The following is a 24479-nucleotide window of genomic DNA, read 5'->3' as shown; positions in this document are numbered from 1 at the left end:
AGAAAGATTTAAAAAGTAAGCTTATAAATACTTTCATTCTTTGTACGTCAAAAGGGGAGCATACAGTCTTTAGAGTCAAATGGCTCTTGAGCAAGTAAGTACGTCTTTCCTCAGTTTTCAGGTGAAATTAGCATGCCTATGTCTTTATATTTCCTGAGTAGTAAATGGTTCAGCCCCACAGACAAGCATGTCATCAATTAGAACTAACATAAAAATATATGAGACTATGTGGACAAGAATTTGAAGAAATTTTCATATTCTCATGAGTGAAAATTCATATAAACTTGTCAGCAGATAATTTTGCAATGTAAATACAATGTCATAAAAAATCAATTCAGATTTGAATCCAAAGCTCCACTTGTAAAAAACCATCTGAAGGATATAATTTTGTGCAAATATAACAATAAGAACTCTGTATCTCAAAATAAAAGATTGGTTAAACCGGTTCCATTTGAGCTATATATATATATATATATATATATATATATCTCCATTGAAAAGATGCTGTAGAAAAATATTTATGATTATGAGAAAATATTTCTTAAGCACTGCTAAGCAAATAAAGAAATTTGCAAATAAAATGAGGCATCAGATGATATTTTTGATGCATATGGTAATTTTTTTCTTTTTGCACTTTTCTGCATGTTTCTAATTTCCTACAGTCAACATATATTATTTTGCAATAAATATAAGCCTAGTACACGAATATTTATGTATATGACAAAGACACATGCCTATTTTAAAAGAAAGCTTTGATTTCAAAATATATTTAAAGACTGTCTCAATAGAAAACAGTTTTCTATTAGAAGTGAAGAATTTCCTTTTGCAAGTTTTTCAATGAAATCGACATTTATTAGGAATGAATAGATGCATTTAATGCACATTTTCAATTGGCATTACTTACAATCCATGGAACTTCAGAGAGTCTGGATCTGGCATGGACAGTGGTCTCATATAAACATTTATATGAAAATTTTATTAATGTGATTTTGGAAAAATTCATGTTGACAGGAAGGAAAAGGGAGATCTTTGATCATTTTAATTCTTACGTTTCATCTTCATATACTCTTGTTACTGAATTTAAATGTAACAACTCTTATTTAAAAACAAATAAACAAACAAATAAGCCTAAGGAATCATTTAGCGATTTTTATATCCTCCTACTTTTTATTTTGTGCTTATTGGCTACAAAATAGGATTAAACACTGTCAAAAAGAGTGGATTTTACATAAGAGGGCAGAGCATAGAGTTCTGTAGGATACAAGCTATTTAAAAAAATAATACTTATGTTTAACCCTTTGGGCTAGTTTGCTAACCAAAAAATTAAAGTCAAAACCAATTAAAATCTTCATCTATATGACACAGAGCTATTTCAGAAGACTTTAAGAAGCTTCAGGGCAAGTGCTGGCAGCATTGCTTTAAAAAGAGCACACAGATTTCACAATGAAACAAAGTAGATTCAAATCTAGGCTTCACCATTTGTTAACTCTGCACCTTTGAACTACGCAATGCCTTGAGTCCAACTTTCTTATTTATAAAATGGATATGATGCCATTCTTTTTCCTACATCTGTGTGTGTGTGTGTGTGTGTGTGTGTGTTGATGAGAGAGAGAGAGATTTCACTGTTACACTCCTTCAAATTCAAATTTCAGGTTTTATTTAGGACACTTAAAGAAAACATCCAGGATCTCTTAAAATAGAGTGATTTAACGAAGACTGGGAAGTATAGCAGCTTTTTAAAAATAATCATCAATAATTACTTCTCATGTTTTTATAATTATTATTCTCCAGCTATTCCGAAGAATTTGTGGTAGGTTGGTACGTACTATGAAACCAAGAAACCCTTAAGGAGATCTCAAGTAACGATAGAAGATAGACTTTAGTTTTATCAGTTTGTATTGTTAGCTCCAAGCAAAGACAAAGCCAGTGATTTGGTCAAGATTTCTGTTCTCCCCAAGCTTTCACGTGTGGAGGCTGAAAGTGGATCACTGAATCCCTTAACTCCTCTCTGTCAAACTGAATATTCTGTGACAATAAATCCTACTTGTCCAGGCTTACTCTTTAAGTAAATTGGCATCAATGAAATAATCAAAAGCAAACCAATTATGTTCTGGCATCTTTTATCCATCTGTTTGGATTTAACTGCCTATTAAATGGTGTTTGCATATGAGGAAATGCTCTTTTGTAGGCAGAGGTACTCAATTATTTAGATTATACATTTGAATAAACTGTGCAGTGGAAGGACCACCCTTGTAATGTAGGACAATTACATTTTCTTGCATAGTTTACAGATTATTAAACTAATATCAATTCGACCCACACTACCAGTTGCTGGATTCTAACCTTTGCCTTCGAGACTTAGCTACTATGAGGGTCTAGTTTCTACCCCAACAATTAGCAACCTGTGTCAATCATTTCAAATTATACCAAATTATGTAAATTGGTTTTGGGAAAAGGATTGTATGAGATGAGACCACAAAAATTTAATTTCAATAAAGATCATAGGTGAGATTTGTAGCTGCTTGCTGCTGCTTGAGGAATCCCAGATAATCTGTGATTCATAAGCAATGGTTCTCTTGCTTCAGAATGGCTTTCCCTGCACATGCAGATCAGGGGAATCCTCTGCCTGAGCCTTCCCAGCACATATCACTGTCCACTGCACCTCAGCTGGGCACCTAGGAGCCACAACAAAGATTTCCTATGTTAGAAATATCTTTATTTAATTTTTCCGGAAGAGGCGTTAGGTTCATCATTATGTGCGCTGTTTAATAAATATAACAAACCATCACATTTGAACTCCATCTTCACAGAATTCAATTTTTATAAGATTACTCAATGCAGTCCTCTTTTCTCTCACTTCTACATTTTAATTACAAAATTAAAAAGTACTTTTTAGTTACAAAATACTACCAATTTGCTGTAAACACACAGAATGCTCCTTTCTGTAATCCTCCCTGCGCCGCACTGGGTAATAAAATTGGCATGGATGGAGATTTTTGTCTATGTTTATAAATGCAGGCATAATTTTGAAAATCTCTATTTTATAGAATAAGATCAAACAACTTGAGAGAACATGAGATGCACACATAGCACACTGGTAACTTGATTCCCCCAATGCGGTTCATTGGAAAATTTGTTAAAATACTCTCTATTCTCATAAACCCAATTTGCATGACCTGTTCCTGCATCCTACCAGTCCACAAAAAGAATTTGAGTTAGAGTGTAGACCCTTGATTGTGAACCAGTTTTAGTTTTAACAGATAAATTGAGGGTCAGAGGGTTTAAAGGAATACTCAAAATCAAAGGATGATCTAATAGCCAATAGGGAAGTAGAGCCAGGTACTCTGAATTCCTTGTTTAGTTCATTGTTCTCTGATCTCCAGTGGTTTTTATGCATAAATAGGCAAGCGGAGTTTTTCACATCATGTTTCTTTTATGTTTCAATACAACATAGAATTCATACAAATTTTAGAAGTTTTTGTAATCTAAAGTGTGTTCATTCCAACCCTCATATGAATGTAGAACACAAATACGTTTTCCTACTGGAACACCTTGGTGGCCCAGTCAGTTAAGCATCTGACTCTTGATTTCTAGTCAGGTCATGATGTCAGGGTCATAGGACTGAGCCCTATGTCAGGCTCCAAGCTCAGCCTCAGATTCCCTCCCTCTCCCTCTCCCTCTCCCCCTCCCCCTATGCATGTGTGCTTACACTTTCTCAAATAAATAAATAAATCTTTAAAAAAAAAAAAAAAAGCTTTTCCTTCTAATAAACTCTGAGTTTCTTCATATCACAGACCACATTTATTCATTTTTATATGCTAGGCTGTTAAGTATTCAGTTATTCAATCAAACAGGAATCTAGGGGTAGCCATGAAGGTATTTCGAAGGTGTGATTAACATCTGCAATCACTTGACTTTTTATCTAAAGGAAATCATCCTGGAGAATCTGGGTGGGATTGATCTGATCAGTGTAAGGGCCTTAATAGCCGACCTGAAGAAGTTTCCCTCTATGGGCTGCAGTGTCAGCTTCTACCCAAGAGTTTTGGCCTGCTCTTCCTGGCTGCCTGTCTTAACAGATTTGAATTTGCCTACCCACCCCTGGACAATCTCATAAACTAACTCACTGATCAGATAAATAAATATATATCTCCTACTGGAACTTTGATTGATAATAAGTGAGTAACCAGCTGCAGTAATCAGTAAATGTTTTCCAAGTTGATAAATATAAGAAGGAGTGTTTCATTTCATTAAAAACTATGTATTTGACTTAAATTTGTCATGTTGCTTATAAACATTTTTTTAGTTTTCTAGTATGTTTAAACGCATTACTCTTAATAAACAAGACTCCCTCATGATTTAGGGATTAAATGTCTATTTTTATTTCTTTTGTTAGAAAATATATCTCACTGCCTGTCCTGAGTAAAGTGGACTAGCTTCCTTGGTTACAGAAATGGAGAAGACTCTTTAAAAAATAATATTTGTAGGAAAGAGTGTACATTTATTTAGCTTGTTCTCAGTTGAAGAAAAACCTGGTTAAATCTCCCCAGACCATTATGAATCCCTTATTTTAAATCTCTAGCGCTGTAAATAATGAAAAACAATATCTTGCAAGCGTTGTATTGACTATAGTATCTCTTTGAAGTGAAGATTTGGCTTACCGGACTCAGATCCTGTTCTTCCATTAATTAAAATTCTCATATATTTTTTGAAAGTGTGGAGATATTTTTAAAAATTTCTTAGTGACAATTCAATTATATATTTTTGTTATTGACCAACTGTTCTTTAGGTGTAATGACAATGACAGCATCCTCACTACAAGAAAAAAAAAGGAAACAAAACAAAGAAAAACCCTCTTTCATAGCTAAGAAAAGGAAAAATACAGAATAAGTCTTTTCATGTAGTTGATCAAATATAGAACTTTTTAAGGGATCCCAGTTTCAGATTGGTTCAAGCCCATAGAATATATAACTCCAAGTAAAAACTCTCCTATATTCATGGGTGACAGAACCTGCGACAGATAAAAGACTAGCTGCACCATCAAGTCTTTTACAATTATTTGCATTTCCAATGAATGTTGACTGCAGTCAAGTAATGTCAAGGTGACAGGTGTGCAGGAAATTATTCTGATTCATAATGCATGTAACTCAAGGTGCATATCGACTGTATAACACTATTTATCAGAAATGTTTTGGGACAGCAAAACATTTAGGTAAACAAGGTTTTGTGTAATCAAGGGAGTTACAGGGTAATTGATTCATGTCAGGAGACATAACCTAGATTTGGAAAGGAGGTGGTTTTGAATTGAGGATTTAGGACCTGTGGAGTTTTAATTACATAAATGTAGGATTCCCAAATTTCATTAGCAATATTAATGTGTATTTTGGTTTGCATTTTAAACACATAAAAATAAGTTATCTGGAATCCTTGAGAAAATCCCAGAGACAGTAAAAAATTTAAAGCATGAATATTCAAATGTTTGAATAAATATTGTTTTTCAAATATAATTTGTCTTGAAGTTAAATACTGGCCAATGTTAAAAAAAAGAATCTACCAGTATGTGGGAATTTGGGCTCTACTCTATGTTCCCCAAGTTCATATTGTTGTCTTCAAACACTGAAAATAGCTCTGTACACAACCTACTTTTTATATAATTACTCATTTTGTGTTTTAGTTTTTTCCTGTTTGCTTCTGATCCAGCAACACAGGCAGAACCATGTAAGTTCTATTGTGTGGTTGAGGATTGTTTCTCTGATTTCCTGAGAAACATGGGCTTTCTTATTTTCACTATATGCTTCCCTTCATAGATAAATAGTTGTTTCTCCTATAAGGAATAGTAAAGTATTCTATATTGCTCTTATGGTAAGGATCATAAACATTGAGTTGGAGATTGACCATTTAGAGTTTGTAAATTTTACTTAAAAGGATCCCCATGTGTTAATGAAGCCTCCATACTCTGGCAAAGGAATGAGTGTCCCTTATCTAATTTCACAGCCTTTATATCTGCCTCTGGGAGGCGTGTTCATTGAATTCCTTGACCTCACCTAAAGGGAGTCCTTCTTTGAGGGGGCACAGCTTTAGCAGGAAGCTTATTGTTGGGGCAGGTTTGGTGGCCTAGGAATTACTTTAAACTTGGAATTGCAGTCTATTCTTAATAGAATTCTCTACTATTTTTTTAAAAGATTTACTTATTTATTATTTGAGAGAGAGAGAGGGAGAGGTGGGGGAGGGACAGAGGAAGAGAGAGAGAGTATCTCAAGCAGACTCCCCACCGAGTGCCAAGCTTGATTCTGGTCTTGATCCCACCACCCCAAGATGGTGACCTGAGCTGACACACAGAGTTGGATGCTTAACTGCCTGAGCCACCCAGGCTCTCCTAATTCTCTTTACTACTAAGATTTCCAGTCTATTTACTTTCTATCAAGTACATTGGATAATAACCAAAGCCAAACATCTTGTCTAAATATAGAGTTTTTTGATTCCTGTCTCTAAGCCACTGGCCTCAGTGATTTGCCCATGTATATTTTAACTCACATTCGTTAGTATAATGGCCCCTGATTTAGTGTACTGTTTCTTTTATTTTTAAGGTAAAATATATCATGGCTTCATATTGATTTTTCAATTCAAATTCAGAACATCAGGAATTTAAAAAATTTCTTTGATCTTGTATCTATCTATACCTACTTTCTTATTACTCAAGAAGCCTGGTTCTTGATGAGATCAAGAATAACAGAATTAAAATATTGTCTTAAGTACACAACAGTCTCAGAATGCCAGTATAAATGTTATGACCCATAATATGATTACTGAAAACAGTTTAAGAATTTGTTGCAGTTCCTTATATCCCACTAAGGATATACAGTCAAATCACTGGGTTTTAAAGTCACTTATCATAGTTTCTCTTTATTGTAGTTATTCTAGCAACTTGGTATATATTAAAGATTTTCCTATTCTTTTCAACAGTTAAGAATTATTTTTCAGTTAAATTTTATACTAATTTTAGACTTTATTTTATACTTATACTACATTTTTACTAATGTATAAAAGAATTACAAAATTAAACCAACATATGCAGGTACATTCAAAGAAGACAAGCTTTTAACACTGTCTCTTTTTCCCTATTTTACTTCAGGTGACCAAATTTCATAAGTTATCCCTTTTTTTTTTTTTTTTTGTGATACCCAAAACACAAATACTTGTATACCCCCTTTGTTAGATAACATAATTGCATACTACACACTTTCCTCCACCTTGCTTGTAATCACTTAATATTTTTAACGATCACTTCTTGGTAGAATACAGAGATTCTTTATACTTTTTTATGGCTGTCTAATCTTCTGTTGTATAGAACTGCCATAGAAAGTTCAATCCTTTTTCATTTACCTAGTAAGAGGCATTTAAGTTGTTTCCTTTTTATACTATAAATAATCCTATGCATATGTATTTTCGTATTTTTGTCAGTATATCTTTGGGATAGATTCCTACAAGAGGGATCAATGGATACATAGCTATCCAGTTTCCATTTTTTTTACACCAATTTGAGAGGTCAAATTATTTTATAATACATATGTTATTTACATGGTATCTATTTATTATATATTAAATTCACTCATGCATGCAGCTGTGTTTATTTCTGAGCTATTTCATCTATCTTCATGGTAGTTTTAAAAAAATATGACCACAAGTCTTTTGATACTCTATCCCCATTCCACGAAGTGGAACTTAAATTTCCCTGCCCTTGGATGAGGATCAGGCATAGTGACTTACTTATAAACGATGGTTTGTGGCAAAAATGATGATATGTCACTTTGGAGATTAGATGATAGAAGAGGCTGTGGCTTCCATCTTGAGTTTGTGTTCTGTCTCTTTCTGTCTCTCTCTCTCTTTCACGTTCTCTCATCACTCAACCTGGGAGAAGCCAGCTGCTGTGTTGTGTGGCTACATGGCTCAACTTCTGATGACTGCATTCCTAGCCTACTACTTGGCTACAGCCCCATGATAGACCCTGAGTCAGAACTACCCGGCTAAGCCCCAGCTAGATTCCTGATTCTGAGAATAAGAGTGAGGTAAGAAATAGATGCTGTTTTAAGCTCATCAATTTGGGGAAATTTGTTACATAGTAATAGATAAGTAATATATTCCATCTATTCATGAGCCCACCTCATACAGTTTTCATTGCATAGGCTTTATGGTATGCTTTTATTGCTCTTCATTTCCCAAGTTTTTAAGACTACCATTGTTTGTTAAGTCATCAGATTGCACCATATAATTATATTCTCTAGATCCAGACAGAAACATAGTGGTAATTTTTTTTTTTTTATTGAGGCTGCACTAAGTATAGTATATAAATTAAGAACTGCCACTTTTACATTGAACATTCCTATCTGAATACATGATATATTTTCTCATTTATTCCAAGTCTACTTTTGTGTTTTTATGAATGTTTTCTAGTTTCCTATAAATATTTTGTGTATTTCTTGTTAAATCTATGTTCATGTATTTTTTTTTCTCTTTGCTATGATAAATGGAGTCTTTTCCTCCATATTTCCTCCCCCCTCCCCCTTCCACTTCTTTTATTTTCCTCTTTTGGTTTTTATATATGAATACTTTTGATTTTTGGAAATTAATTTTATAACCTCCTGGGGTAAGCAGAGTCAAGCTCCCCATCCCACTCCTAGACATGTTCATTCTCATCCTCAGAATCTGAATCTGTTAGGTTGAATGGAAAGGGGAATTAAGGTTGCAGGTGGAATTAAGGGTGCTAATCAACTGACCTTAACAGAGGGAGCTCATCCTAGTTATACAGGTGGGGCCAATGTTATTACAAGAATCCAACAAAAATGGAAGTGGGAGGCAGGGAGGTAGGAGAGTCATTGTTTACAGAGATCTGATGTGAGGAAGACTTGATTTGCTATCTCCGGTTTCAAAGATAAAAGGGGCCACAAAAAAGGAAATGATGATGGCTTCAAGAACCTGGAAAAAGTAAGGAAACAGAATTTCCCCTAGGGCCTCCAGAAGAGGTGTAGTCCTGCCAACACCTTTATTCTAACTTAGACTGAGAACTCTAAGGTAATACATTTTCATTGTTTTAAGCTACTATGTTTTGATAATTTGTTACAGCAGCAATAGAAATGAATGCACCTGAAATTCATTAAATTTTCTTACTGTTTTCAGTGGTTTCTCTATGATTCCTTTCAGTTTTGTAGACATATAATCATGTCATTTGAAAGGTATGCCAGTTCCAATCTCTACAATTCTGAATGCTTTGGCTGATAACCCCTAAAACAATAATATATTAATATTAACACAGTAGGCATCTTTGTCTTATTCCTGGCTTTACTTGGAAAGCCTCTATCTTCACATTAAGGGCCTGGCTTTTGGATTAAAGGATATACATTTTATCATAGTAAGAAAGTATCCATCAGCTCCAATTTTGTCCAGTGTTTTAAATAAATGGAGTTACATTTTTGCAAATGTTATTCTGTATCCAGGAAAATAATCATATAGACTTTCTCTTTAGCTCTATTAATAAGATGGTAGGATCCTGTTTGCAAGTATTTCATAAGAGATTTTCACTTTGATATTTAAAAGTGTGGTTGATCTGTATCTTTATTTTTTGGTTAATTTTTTTGTCATATTTTGGAACCCCTATCATACTTCCTTTTGAAAATTAAATTGATAAAAGGGAAATGCTGATATATACTATAATGTGGATGAACCTGAAAAACCGTATGCTAAATCAAAGAAGGCAGACACAAAAGACAACATATTGTATGAATTAATTTTATGAAATGTCTAATAAAGTCAAATCTCTAGAGCTGGAAAGTAAATTAGTGGGTGCCTAGGGCTAGAAGTCAGAATGAAGATTATCTATAAATGGGAAGGGGATCTTACTGGAGTGATGGAAATGTACAAAGAGTAGATTGTAGTGATGGTGATAGCACAAGTTGGCAATATACTAAAAATTGTTCATTTGTACATTTAAAATGAAAACATATTTTATGGTAGAAAAATTATAGCCTCACTAAAGTTGTTAGAGTCATAAATTTAAAAAAAATAAAAATAAAAACCTGAAATGTAGTCCTCCAAAACAATACAGTGGTGCTTAATAGAGAAAAATGAAGTTGGACGTTTCGCTCATTTTCCATACTCTGAAATAGTTCAAGTAGCACAGACATCATCTAAGATATAAATGTGTGGGAGATACCCGAGGTGAATATTGGGCTTGGTGATCTACTGTGTGCATTAGGGGTGGGGAATTAGAGTGAGGTCTTTATGGTTTTCTCTACTTTTTCTGTGGTGATTGCCCTGTTTAGACTTTTTGTCTTTACTGAGGTCAGTTTTGTGAGTACAAGATTCCTTTAAAAATGAATTTCTTTTTAAATTTAAAGCATATACAGACAGAGATAAGTCAAATAGATCTTTACTTTGTGAATTTTAAAAAATTCTTTAGATATCTTCCATTTATGATTTTTAATTTTTGTGTTTTCTCCCTTTTGCCCTTCATTATCAGGTGACCTAGGAGACTATCTGCTTTGCTGATCTTATTTTATACAATGATAATTGGACTTACAAAATATGCCTTGGTGTTGGTTGTTCTGTGTAAGTTCTTCTAGATAGGCGTTGTGCTCTTTTAGTGCGTGCTTTCAATATATATTTTTTTAATTTCAAGAGGTATTTTTGAGCTACCCATTTCAGTAATTGTTCCATTCCATTGCTTTGGTTTTCTTCTTTGAGGACAACTATGATACATATATTTCATGGTCTTTTCCTATATTATATATCTGTGGCTGTCTCTTAAAACCTGCTATCTCTTTGATATCATTTTAAGCCTATTTAGTGGGATATAATTTACATACCATAAAGTTCATCCACTTTAATTTTTACTAAATTTATATAGTTGAACAGTAATCAGCTGTTTAAGACCATCACATTATGCTACAGCATAAAACAAGCCATGAGAAATTAAAAAGGAGGGAGATAATACAAAGAAAAATATCCTAGTAAATCAGAATTAAATTAAGAAATCAAGAACAAAAAAAAGTTGGGAAATCCTCCAAATATATGAAATATGCAAGTCATTTGTAAATAACTCAAGAATCAAAGAATCGTTCACCTATAAGATGTTTCACAAATACCTAGCTTCTTCGAAGTCTTTGCTAACTGCAAAATCTAAGATCAGTTGCAAATGGTTTCTAATGAAGAGTGTATGGGTAACAAATTGCTGGTTCTTTGGATTTCTCCTAATTTTTGGTTGAAATCTAAACATTGTAGACAATCTATTTTAGTAACCCCAAATTTTAATTTATTTTTCTAGCAACTTTTTGTATGTGGCTTTTTGATTTGGGGGGATGTTTTGTTTTGTTTGTTTTGGTAGCTTGTCTTACTCCAGAAATCTTTTTCCTGTTATTTTTAAGTGCTGATATGTCTGCTCCATTCTTTTATTCTGATTTCCCTGGCTTCCTCCTGTAACTACATGGCTTATGAGGCAGTCAATGATGTGGGCAGAGGTTGTGTTAAAATGTTTCAAGTTCATAAGGCTACCACCTTCTGTGATCCATTTGTGTGTGAGTTGGAGAGTACATTCAATGTTCATCCAGTCCTCACATCTCTTTCTTGCCTTTTAATTTCTTCTGCATTCCCCTGAGTCTCCTCTGTAGATGTTCAGCTTCCCAGTCAGTCAGAGATGTGTGCAGAACTTACCAAGCTCTGTGTCCTTTTAGGATCTTCCTTCAATTCTGGCTGGTTTGCCTCTCACACCAACTGTGGATTTTCCCATGTCTTTTCTATGGAAATTTGTTCCTTACCATAATTGCCACATTTATCTGACAAAGCTAGAAGTTTTAACCTCCTGCTCCAAATCAACTTTGTCCTCTCTGACAGGAAAGCTGTTGGTTGTGTACTAAGCTATTGATCTTGAGCATCTAAGTTTGAGGGTGTGTATGTGTATGTGGCCAAGCCAGAAGAGGGGGAAGAGAAGGACCATAGCACCAGCAGACGGACGTGCCATGCGTTACTGCTGTTCTTACCCAAAGACAAAGCATTTTTTCCAGAATTAATGCTTGGTGATCTGTTTTATATCTTCAGTCTATTTCAACACCTTGGATTAGCTCTTTCTGAGAATTATATTCAGCTAAATGGATTCACCTTTGTAGGCCACCATTGCCACAGTACCTCGTGTTCTTTCTTTGGGTTCTAAAATTGTTCTTTTTCACCATCCATTTTTCTTAATATATCTATTATTGATTCACTCTTGTGTGTGTGTGTATATATGTGTTTTCTAATAAAATTTATTTATATAGACAAAAGATGGGCCAGATTTGGCCCCTGAGCCCTGGTTTTCTTTTCTTTTCTTCTTTAAAGATTTTATTTATTCCTTTGACAGAAAGAGATCACAAGTAGGCAGAGAGGCAGGCAGAGAGAGATCGGGAAGCAGGCTCCAAGTGAGCAGAGAGCCCGATGCAGGGCTTGATCCCAGGACCCTGAGACCATGAGCTGAACGGAAAGCAGAGGCTTAAACCACTGAGCCATCCAGGTGCCCCGAGCCCTGGTTTTCTGATCTTGTTTTGAGTTTTCATTTGTAGCTTGGACTGATAAAAGCTATGAGTGGAATGAAGAATACAGTTTGATATACATGGAACTACACAGTTTCATGGTTTTGTTTTTTATTTTGTTTTTGCTTTTTTTTTCCTGCGGTGGAACTAGAACTATAAAATCTGCTATTCCTTCTTGGGAATGGGGAATGGAACCAAATTTTACTGAACAGTTGCTGGTGCCAGGCATTAAGCCAGATATTTAATTCTTAGGGCAATCCTATCCAACATGTGGTATTAAAGGGATTATGATGACATATTTAGATTTAGGGAAGTTAAATTAGACTGTCAGTTCCTTGAGGGTGAGGAGCTCAGAGGGCTCATTCATGGCTGTGTCTTGAAGACCTAAAAAAATGTCAGCATCTAACACTAGATAATTCATCAGGCTGCTTTATAGTATCAATAATGGGGACATTCACAAAAAGAGAGAAAAATAATATTAAAAAATATAAAGGTTATTATATGAAAAGATATTGTATATGAAAGATTAATGTAATCATCATAAGAAAAATTGGAATATCATTGAGTTTACTTGAACTTAGGTTATGATATACTATAACTTTTAAATGCTTCACACATTTAAAAATTGTGAAATATACTCTATACATAGGGAAAAAGCGTGAATGTATAGTTGAATGAGTAATAAGCCTTGCAATTATTAGCTAGATCAAGAGATGAGATCACAATATCCTCCTTACCCACTATTCTGACTTTTGTGGTAATAATTTTCTTGCTTTCTTTCTTATTATTCTTAAATTTGTATGCCTCCCTGAATTATGTAGTTTAGTTTTGCCTGTTTATTCAAGTTTGTGTTTCTTCTCATTTAACTTTCCTTTGTGAAATGACTTTTTATTTTATTTTTTTCTACAGACGTCCTTCTGGCTGAGTGTTTCTAATTCTTTTTTTTTTTTATTTTTTTTTTATTTTTTTTTAAAGATTTTATTTATTTATTTGACAGAGAGAAATTACAAGTACACTGAGAGGCAGGCAGAGAGAGAGAGAAGGAAGCAGGCTCCCTGCTGAGCAGAGAGCCCGATGCGGGACTCGATCCCAGGACCCTGAGATCATGACCTGAGCCGAAGGCAGCGGCTTTACCCACTGAGCCACCCAGGCGCCCCGAGTGTTTCTAATTCTTATTTATGGTGCTCTTTCCTGTCTTCTATTTATTTTTTTTGAGCTCATTTTGACATATTTGGTTACTTTTTGTATCCATTTTGCAGACAGGTTTTGTGGCATGCTTTTATTATCAGAGAGGATGCTATTCTCTTTGTTCTCATTTCTTGCAATGTTGTATGGGATTCCTTTTATATTGCACATTCTTACATAAAATTCGTTTACTTAAACTTTTAAGAAGGAGTGGTCAGGGTAGTTTTTCTATTTTCTCTAGAAGAACTGACTCTAGAGATCCTGCTTTGGTTCTTTTTGCAGAAAGATCAAAATACTTTCTGAGATTTGCTTTCCCTGCTGTCCTTCTTCCTTTTTTTCTGGACCTTGTCTTTATTTCGCTGTTATTCTTCCCCTCTTGCTTGATTTACATCCGAGCTTCAGTAATTTATTTTGTTATCTGTGTGTGTTTGTCTAGGAAAGGAACTCGGGTTTTTGTCTTTGTTTTGTTTTGCTTTGCTTTGGTTTCAAGTATTTGCCTGCCTGCCTCAGCCTGCTCACCTTGAAATGAATCCCGTGTTTTCACTGCATTAAATGTGCAAACTTCTCTCCATTTGCAGCTGCTTTTTAAAAGGGCTTACCACCCTTTCTAATAAATGTCTTTGGGTATTTTGGGGTCCTCTCTGTTGCTTTTCTTTTCCTACAGAGCTACTGGTGCCGCATTGTACTATTTATATTACCATTATATAAGAATTTTTACTAGAAGGATCCCTAAGACTATTTGGATATTGAACACCTCCTTTTTAGGGGAGTTGACTCCATGAGCTCATGAACAGTATCATAAGGAAGCCAAATAAAAGTTATACGTAGGCTCAACAATATGGATGTCTACACAAAGGATGACTTGATTGTGGAGTACGTACAATGCACGGTTTATCCATAATGTCTAATCCTAGACACCAGTTATAGCATTGTATGTGTGCATTAGGACCTGATGGCAGGTTAATTATACTGGACCATTCCATGGTGAAGGAGAAGAACTTTGTCTTCTCCAGAGTAAAGTTGCATTCTGCATTTAAATTTTCTTTCTCTGCTCTTTATGCCTGTGTTCAAATATGTAGACTTCCTGAATGCTTTTAATTTACTATAATGGTATACCATGTAACTTGCCTTCAAACAAGACACTCACATGAAAGGGGAAGACAAGAGACTGCTGGCCATGCCAGTCATAAGTTCAAGGTCCAGCTTCATTCTCATTTCTTTGAAGAAGTCTTCTTGAGTACAACTCTTTGGTAATCATTACTTCTTCTCAATTTGTAGTGCTTACATTTTTATATTATCTAATTTATCTTAGCACTTACTATCTTGTTCTATCATTCAACTTCCATGTGTACATCCTGCTTTATTATTAGATTTGAGCTTTTTATTTATTATTTTTTTATTATTTTCTTAAGATTTTTCAGAGAGAGAGAGCACACAGGCAGGGAGAATGGCAGGTGAAGGGAGAAGCAGGCTGCCCACTGGGCAAGGACCCCGATGTGGGACTCAATCCCAGGACCCTGGGATCACCACCTGAGCCCAAAGACAGATGCTCAATTGACTGAGCCACCCAGGCATCCCATGATTTGACCTTTTTATTTATTTATTTATTGACCTTTTTAAATAAAATCTTATCTCACTGTTTTCTTTTGGTCTAACAGAATATTTTACACTTAAAGATTGTTTGAATATTTTGCATAATCACAGAGCCCTAAAATTGCATGTGGTTTGCAAGGGCACTGAAGCCCCAAGCCCTCCAATAAAAATCCCCTTTATCAAAATGTTTTATTTTTGTAAAAAGGTTAGAATTGGCTGAAAGAAGTCAAAACCTCTCTTACCAAGTAGCAAGGTCCAGGAACAGTGTAAGATCAGCAGACATTCATGTGGTCTTAGACTCTTCCTATCACTTGCGTAATTGTGTGTCAAATGTTTATATTGAAAAAGCAGACAAGTTTTTTTTATCTTCTCTTGTGAAAGAAAAATAGTTCTTCCTCTTTGTAGCTTGCACTAATTTCTAAGAACATAATAAATATAAAAGTTTATCTACTGACTTCCTAGAATGTAAGCTCCAGAAGGACAGGAATTTTCTCTCTCTCTCTCTATTTTATTCTAGTATTTAGAAAACTGCCTGCCATATAATAGGGATTTGATAAGTAGGTCCTGGTTGTTTAATTGTGTGTGGTTCAGTTGTGTTCAATTGTGTGTGATTTCAGTTAAAAACTCTTATCAAAACCAATACACAAAACAAAATTAACACAAAATGAGAGCTTACACAAGTAAATGTACTTATTTTAAGGTCTTTCTCTCCATAGAGAAAACCAAAAGCATTCTGAACATTGGTATCCATCTAAGAGACATAGATTAGCAGCCTGTTTTATAGACAAAGGCATGTGGGAGATAGGAATATAAATCTCCAAATTCACAGATTTGCTGAATCCAAAAACTGCTTTCAGTTCTTCAATTCAGTTCTTTCCTTTAGTGAACTAAATAGAATATTCCAAATAAATTATGAATAGTAGCTAATGCCATAAGCTTATTTAGGGAAACCCAAACCTGATTTTCAAACCTGATGATAGCCCGGCTTTTTAGAGTGATTCCAGTTAGTCCTAAATGACTTCCCTAAAAAATCCTGTAACAGCAGTTTAATTTAAGATTTCACTTAACCAGGAGGTCAGGGAAGTCTACTTCATAACCTCATTTCTAAAAGTTGACTACTCTGTATACATGCTTTTGTACTACTTGAAACACGATTTGACAGAGGGCCTTGAAAGAGTAGAACAGGATAATTCCTAACTAAGGGAACAATTTCAAGAAATGACCAGTTTCAGTTCGGAGTTCTCTAAGGGTCTGTTTCACCTTCGTCATTGATCTTTCCGTTTGAAGTGTTCATTTACCATCCTGACATAATCTAGGGCCGCCCTGCATGATGTTGATGATACTTTTGTCAACGTGAAGAATGCGGGGCCATTGTTACAGAAATCGTACAAGAAACAGAGACCTTAATATGTACCATCTGTTTTACAAAAAAGCTCAATGTGGTAATGCATTTGCAATACCAGAAGCAATATCTCTAAGACATGAAATGAACATATGTTGTCTAAGAGCCTTCAGGCTGACATTGAAAAAGAGAAAAGATAGTACTTCAAGGCAAAGACTGTCCCAGTAGAAAGACTGCCAGATCCAATATGGCTCAGCCTATTGACGAGTCTCTGGTGAACAACTTCATATAAAGATTTTCACATTGTTATGGGTCGTACAGCTCTCTGGCCCATCTTTTTCAGCATGGGTAAAATCGTAGAAAACACTCTCTTTGTCACTCTGGGTACTTTTCTGTTTCAGAGCAACAGATGTTGTCAGAAAAAGTCACCACACAATAAAGTGCTTGAATGATTATTTCTTAGGCTAGAGGGAAACTGAAATGGTGTCTTCTGATGAGGGGGCAGGTAGTTTTAAGAACACAGCTAAAAACGCAACTAACTGAAAGCTGTACAGAAACATTGAGCTGTTTAGCAAAAGTTGATGAATGGTAGCTTTTACAGTTTTCAAATATGTATTGAATACAAGGGAAAGTTCTGACCTAATTTTTCTAGATTAAACTCTAATGTAAAATTATATTTCACAGTGTAATTTTTTAGAGTAAGAGAGAGAGAGAGAGAGATGGGAAGCAAGGGCAGAGGGAGAGGGAGAGAGAATCTTTAACAGGCTCCAGGAGCCTGACTCAGGGCTCTATCTCGTGACTGACCCTGAGATCATGACCTGAGCTGAAATTGGGCATTGGCTGCTTACCCAACTGAGCCACCCAGGTGCCCCTACAGTGTAAATTTAAAATGTATGTACACTCATGAATATTCAGTATGTACATAGCCCATAAGTCTGTGTGTGTGTGTGTGTGTTATATTTGTATACGTGACCATCAAAAGAAATTGCAAAGGTCAAATGATGGATTATTAAGGCCAGTGGAAGGAAGAGTTAACAGCTTAACAAGTGTAGTTTGCTTATATTTCAGTTCCAAAGATTCAGTATGGGTTTAAGTTATATTATGCCATAATCAGGCTTAACTCTTCATAACTATGTCCATATGAAATAGAAGCTTTACATTAAAAAAAAAAAAAAAAGAACAGTTGAAGAAATATAGCTGTGGACCAGGAGCCAGGAGATCTGGCTTCGAGTCTCCAATATCCTTGTAGAATGTGCATAACCTCAGGTAAATCTGACCCAGGTTCCCCTTCGAGGCCTTGGTTACTTTAACTATGAAGAAGGAGCATGAACTAAATGACCTCTAAGGTCCTTTCCAAATTTAAAAATTAAATTGTAATTACAAAGAGACAATCATATAGTGTAAAATAGCAGAAAGAAAAGGTGTTTTATGTATAAAGTCAAGATAATTAACCCACTTATTTTATGTAATTTATGTTTAAAGCTATATGTTGATCTATAAGAGATCTTATTTTTTATGTCTGTCATTTGCATGACATTACATAAAATTGTGTTCATGTTCATCCTAAATCTTACATACAAAAAATGTAAAACACTTCATTGTTACTGGCCTGTTAGCTATTGGGCAGGTAAAAGATAATGGCCAGACCCAGTTACAACCATAGTCCTATGTATTCAGAAGTAGTTCTTGGATGATCATTAATGTAAAGTTATTTTTTAAAATGATCTTTTCTTATGTAGAAATGGACTCTATATGATAGCTCTCATGGCCTGCTGAAGATCCAGGATTCATTCCAGACATCCCCGATGCTCTTCAAGTTATGATCCAAGGGTGGCTTTAATGAGGAAAGTTTGGTTTTGCTCCAGGGTGTTATTCAAGGCACTGGGTCCATCCTCTTTTCCAACCCACCAATCCCTGCTGCAATAACTCTTTGGATTATGCCTCTCATAAGAAAAAGCTGGATGGTTCATTAATTATTCTCTGGTGTATGCTACAGATAAAAACTCCCAACATAAAAACCAACTTCTGAGCTGAGATTTGTGTGGCAGGCTTTTCCACACCCTCTTCTGAAGCTATACTCCTGCTTTCACTACTAATTTTTAATTCCCTGATCATACCCTAAATCTAGTTTCTGGTCACTGTCTCTTCCTTACTATTATGTTACATAGCTTCCGGTATTTCTGTTATATATTCTACCTAAAAAGTTACAAAGAGCAGTGACTGGTCTGGATACCCTTGAATTTAGAGCTTTATTCAAACTGCTGCCAGGTCTCTTGACCTGTCAACAATCAGGAGTGGACCAACAGGAATTCTTCTCTTCATGGTGGGTCAGAGGAAAGCCACTGGTAAAATTCACTTCCAACCACACAAAGTTCAAAGGCACTGGCTTGAGTGGTGTGTGTGTTTATTCAGGAACATGTGGATCTGATGAGTGTGAGGAGATTGGTGCAGTATGGCTCAGATGCAAGCCGTTGAGTATAATTGATTTTTAATGGGCTGGCTACCTGCCACCAGATGTTCATCAATTAGGTACGCTTTAAAAACCAACACAGCTGCTTATTTCATGCTGACTATCCAGTGGCTGAGATAGTGTTAGCTCAGCATAAGAAGTCATCTCTGTGTCGAGTGACCATACGTTCCAATTTGCTCCCGACCAGTAATGATGTAAGCCAGTAGTTATTAGTAGCGCCTCCTTTTTCTGTCTCAAAATGCCCCAATTTGGACAGTTAATCCCATGGGGATCCTACCTATCTGTCATGCTGTTCTTGGCCCTCTACACATTTAAGTTAAACCTCGATCTTGCCCTGTAGCAGCAAGTAATCCATATTAACATCATACACAGAGTAGGTGTTAACCTCTGTCTTCCATGTCTAAAATTAAAATAACATTTTAATTTTAGACATGGAAGGACTTTATGGATTACATTTAGTCCAGTGCTTCCTAAGACAGGTTCATGAATCAGTGAGTTAATTTTCATCAACTCACCTCTGATTCTCCAGTTTTCTTCCTTTGTTCATCCTTTCTCTTTCCTCTTATAGACTGTCTCTGGGGCTGGCTGATTTCTTTATCTTACAGGTAGTGCTCATGCCCAGAGAAGGCCTTTCTTTCCGTTGAATCAGCATCTACCCTAAAATAAGGTGATCAAATGACCTTGTTCTTCACAAAGGAATAATCACTTTTAGGCAAAAAGCAAATAACTATCCTAAAATATATTATAAGATAATTTAGTTTTATGTCTGTAAGAAAGAACACAGTATTATTATAAAAGGATTTTCTCCCATCCTATTCATGTCATTTGAGTGTCATAACTTAGCTTTAAAAAAGATTTTAACCTTCTTTATGTTGTTACACGAGATACTTTAGATAATTTGCCTACTGGTAATTTTGATTAGAGCTGACCCAGCCCATACCTATGGAGACCACTTTTTCCCTGAATCTATACTAATCTCCAGGAAATATTTCTCCTACCCCCAGCATCTATTTACACTTCTTCTTTTTAAAATTTAATTTTCATTTTTATCAACGTAATAGATGTAGAGTTTTTAAAAATCATAAAGTTCTAAAATTTGTATGAAATATAGCACTCCTGTTCTCCAGTGACAATAACTTTCAATTTTGATTAGTTCTTTCTTTGTGCCATTACCTTCATGCTTTTAAATAACATATTTAATTTGCTGATTTTTGACTTTCTGTTTATTTTAGAATATTTTAGATTATTTTAGACTTTTTGGTCTATTTTAGATGTTTTACAACACTCCTCCACTGCTAACATACTTTTCCCATCTTTATTCTAATATCCCACAATTCTTGTTAACTACAGAATTGGTGTTTGCAGTGTTACCAATAGGTAAATATTGCTAAGGTTTAAGCTATAAAGTATATTATGACCATATTTTCTTTTTTATATAACTTTTTCTTAATTTGAAAATATGACTGCCTATTTTCCTGCTGTTTCTTAGTTTCAGTGTTGTTTAGTTTTCTGTGTATTTGTCACTAATTTGACAGCTCTAGCTTTCCCCCAAAACTGTAAATCTCTCAACCCACTCAAACATTTAAGGTAATTGATAGGTTAATTGATAAGTTTTAACTTGCCATTTATACAGCAATGTATATGTTCCTTTTTATTTTCCTTGAAATCGCCTCCTGGGGACTTGGTCCTTTGACTCCAATCTGTAGCCTTAGGAAGGAGGCATTGCTGCTATTGCTGTTGTTATTCCTTTCATCCACTGTTAATGTGGAGACATCCAAGGCTGTCATGATGTCTGACTTACCACAAATTTAGTGCCTTAAAACAACACAGAATTATCTAGTGCTCTGGAGGACGGAAGTCTACAATGGGTCTCCTGAGCTAAAATCAAGAGGCCTGCAGCCTCCATTCCTTTCGGGAGGCTCTAGGGACAAACCTTTTTCCTCACCTTTTCAAAAGGCCTCTGCATTCCTTGGCTTGTAGCCCCTCCCTCCATCTTGAGAGCCAGCGATGGCCTCTGAAGTCTTTGTCACATCACGTCACTCTGACAATGACTCTTCTCCCTCCCACTTCTGCATTTACAGACCTTTGGGATTTTGGGGGGCCAACCCTGATTATCCAGGATAATCTCCTTATTTTATGGTCACCTGGTTAGCAATCTAAATCTGCCTTTGCTATTCACAGGTTCTGGGGAGTAGGACACGGACAGCTTTGGGGGGCCATTCTTCTGCCTATCACAGGCTCTTGGATGTAAATGCAGACTCTTAAACATTCAATTCTTTCCTCAGTATTTCCACTTAGATTTCTGATGGGCATCTCAAACCAAATTCAAAACCAAACTCTTCATCGTCATAATCCATAAACCTGTTCTCCCTTTAGCCTTTCATATCTCAGCAAATAGTCAAATAGTCAAGAAATGTTAATTGCCAAAAGAAATGATTGATACCTTACATATTCTTATATCTCATCATGTCTTTCAGTAAGTTCTGTTTGTTCTGTTTTCAAAATATATCTAGAACTCAACACTTCTTCCCACCTTGCTTCCATACATCTAGTTGCCCATGAGAGTTCTTCTAACATTGTAAATGTTATTAAGTATTCCATGAATGACCTAGTGAATGGGTGTAGTCCTCCCAATAACATGATCACATGAATAACTATCTTCTATGCTAGTTTATGGTTTTCTCTTTGTTTGATTATGTTTTATCTGTAATTCAGATTTATTAGTCTAATAATAATAGTTTATTAGTCTAATAATAGTGTAATTCTAATTTATTAGTCTATATACATCTTTGATAAACAAATATTTCTTCTCAGTGCAAATTAAGGAATACATGGTTCAGTCAGAATTCTTAACTAAAAGCAACAGAAACTATTGACTTAAGTAGTAATAAATTTATTGTAAATACCTGTGGCAGAAAAAATTGGCTAGAGGTTTAGAAAAGCAGGTCCTGAATGTAGGTAGGAGCAGAGCAGCTACATTATCCACTCTGACTCTGCTACAACCCTATTATATAAAGATAAGTGCTTCAACATAGGCTTTTCTTTTATGATTTTGGATTTTTAAACTTTATTATTTATAGAATTTTCTTTCTAGCAATATTAGTTTTATATGACAACCATTCTTAATCTATCACATCATTAAATTAAGGGGGAAACATGATGAATTGTAAATGAAAATGACACAAAGGATAAATGCACATGATTTGGATTTAATAGAACTTCTATTTGATGTTTTAATCATCTTAAATTTCTCTGATGTTATAATCAATGACCTTTTATTTTTGTATTTCCTCTCATATGAGTTGTGTTGATTTCAAAGAGAAGTTGAACATTACATTTGATATTTTTGAACTTTGATTACCTAAATATCAAATGTTTTTGAAAATTAAGATTTCCAATAATCAAGCAACTCCCTGGGAATGAGGAGGACACTAAAGGACAAGATATGGCCCTTACTTCTTCGCAGTTGAATGCTGTTCGTATTAGATTACATTTATTCTAAATGGCCAAACACGGTGCTGTTCCAACCTAGTTTGCAATGCATGTGACTCGCACAGTTAATAGTAGTGGGTCAAACAGTGGTGACTAATAAGGCTAATAAGACTTATTCTATGTTGGAGCTAACAAATCCTTTATCAGTACTTCAACCACTCTGCTTATGTGGCCTCATTGTTAAGATTATGCCTTTCATCTATGGAAACCAATCCCTTTCATATACAATTTCAGCAAGAAGCTTATAAAATGTGTATTAAAGCAGTATTGACTTGTCTAACAATAAAAAGTACAATTAGGCTTCCAACACAGAGCATTTCTAATTTGCATAAAAACCTCTCTAACCTATTCCTTTTACTGCAGAATATAACCAAAAGGTTATATTCTGTTCCATGCACCAGTAATTACTCTAAAATCACTAGATAGATGTACCTATGTAATATTGTTCAGTTCTTTATGCAGATCATTAAAACTGAATTTATATGCAAGATATATCAATAGGAAAATACTATTAAAATCATTAGAAGAAATGACCAAGCACAATGGATTCCTTTTACATAATATCACATAATGTAATAATTTAAGATAGTTTCTTCCTGAGAGCCACTGTCTTGATAAAAATCATTCCAAGGGTAAGACTAAAGACGTACTTTCATTCCACCTTTTTATAGGGGCTTCCAGTTTACACAATGTATAATTTTAAAAGATCACTTTTAATCATTGGAAAGGGTCATTATGAACAGACTTTATGTTAAAAAAGAAAAAAGTAGGTAAACTGATCTGCATCTTGTGATTACTTTAAGAATACTAGAAATGTTCATAATGGAACATTTTTTATTTCAGAGCCCAGGTTGTTCCTCGGCCATGTATGATCCTTGTCACAGAAACACATCTTACCTTAGAATTTTCATTCCTCTTTTAAAACAATGGAAACTTGTGTGATTTGTGTTCTTTGATTTCCTTAAATGACTCCCGGGAGGAAGAGTTCAGACCGTGGCTGATTCTCTACTTCTTTGCAAAGGCGGCATGAGAGTGGTTTGTGACCACTGCTGATGAGCCTTCCCATGGCTGTTTAATGAAGAGCAGCGCCACTCCACCGGGGTAACACAGAATGACATTGCCTCAGGTCACTTCAGGGCATGTCACATCATGTAACACAACATAACCTGATGTAACCTGATCCAACAGGTCAGGTGCCTGTTGCGTATTTGTAGGAAATACTTTTTACTTCTCCTCCCGAAGAGGGGCCGTGTCACCACGCATAACGAAATGTCAGTTCTAGCTCTGGGTGCAAGGAATACCAGTGGAAATCACTTCCTTCCTTATGACAGTGGACTCTGTTCAGCTTGAGTTACTTAGAGTGCATGTCATTAACAGGACTGAAGTTGTGATTATTGAAAGTGAGTTGAAGGAAATCTGCCTTAATTAGAACAAATTTAAGACTCGACCAAAATCATAGTGGAAACAAAATGCTGTATTTTTAAAAACAGCAATAGCAGCAGGAAAGGTGAGAGAACGAGTTGTGGAATAAGTTATCATTTTAACAAAACAGCATTTTTTGCAAAAGAGAATTCGATTTTCTAGAAAAAAACAAAGGAACGGTGAAGTGAGGTTTTTTTCTTTTAAACCCGATTAATCAATGTACTTATCCACTGTGCTGAGTGCATTTAGGTATGTAAAGAGGTGTGGTCCTTGCCATTTGCCTTCAGTAGGCTTAAGCGAATATAGAAACAAGACAGGTATACATTGCACACCCGAAATTGTAAATGCAACCTCCAGGCTCTCGGCCGTATGTTCTAGAGAAAGCGAAGAAAGAACAGAACATTGCCTGGAGTAGAAAAGAAGG

General features: G+C 35.2%; 1 long non-coding RNA gene across 1 annotated transcript in view; it reads right to left on the bottom strand.

Annotated features, from left to right (window-relative positions):
• Window positions 1-2425: 2425 nt before the first annotated feature.
• The window catches only part of LOC131830430 (uncharacterized), a 66529-nt gene continuing 44475 nt past the window's right edge, over window positions 2426-24479 (bottom strand). Inside the window, exons 8-9 of the long non-coding RNA XR_009353156.1 lie at window positions 19657-19798; window positions 2426-2675 (exon numbers count right to left, since the gene is read on the bottom strand). This is a non-coding gene — a long non-coding RNA (uncharacterized LOC131830430). The remainder of the gene's footprint in view (window positions 2676-19656; window positions 19799-24479) is intronic.

Source organism: Mustela lutreola, chromosome 4, assembly GCF_030435805.1.
Source record: "Mustela lutreola isolate mMusLut2 chromosome 4, mMusLut2.pri, whole genome shotgun sequence".
Classification (NCBI taxonomy): domain Eukaryota; kingdom Metazoa; phylum Chordata; class Mammalia; order Carnivora; family Mustelidae; genus Mustela; species Mustela lutreola.
The sequence above is the reverse complement of the archived record's forward strand: the minus strand, read 5'-3'. Positions and strand labels throughout refer to the sequence as shown.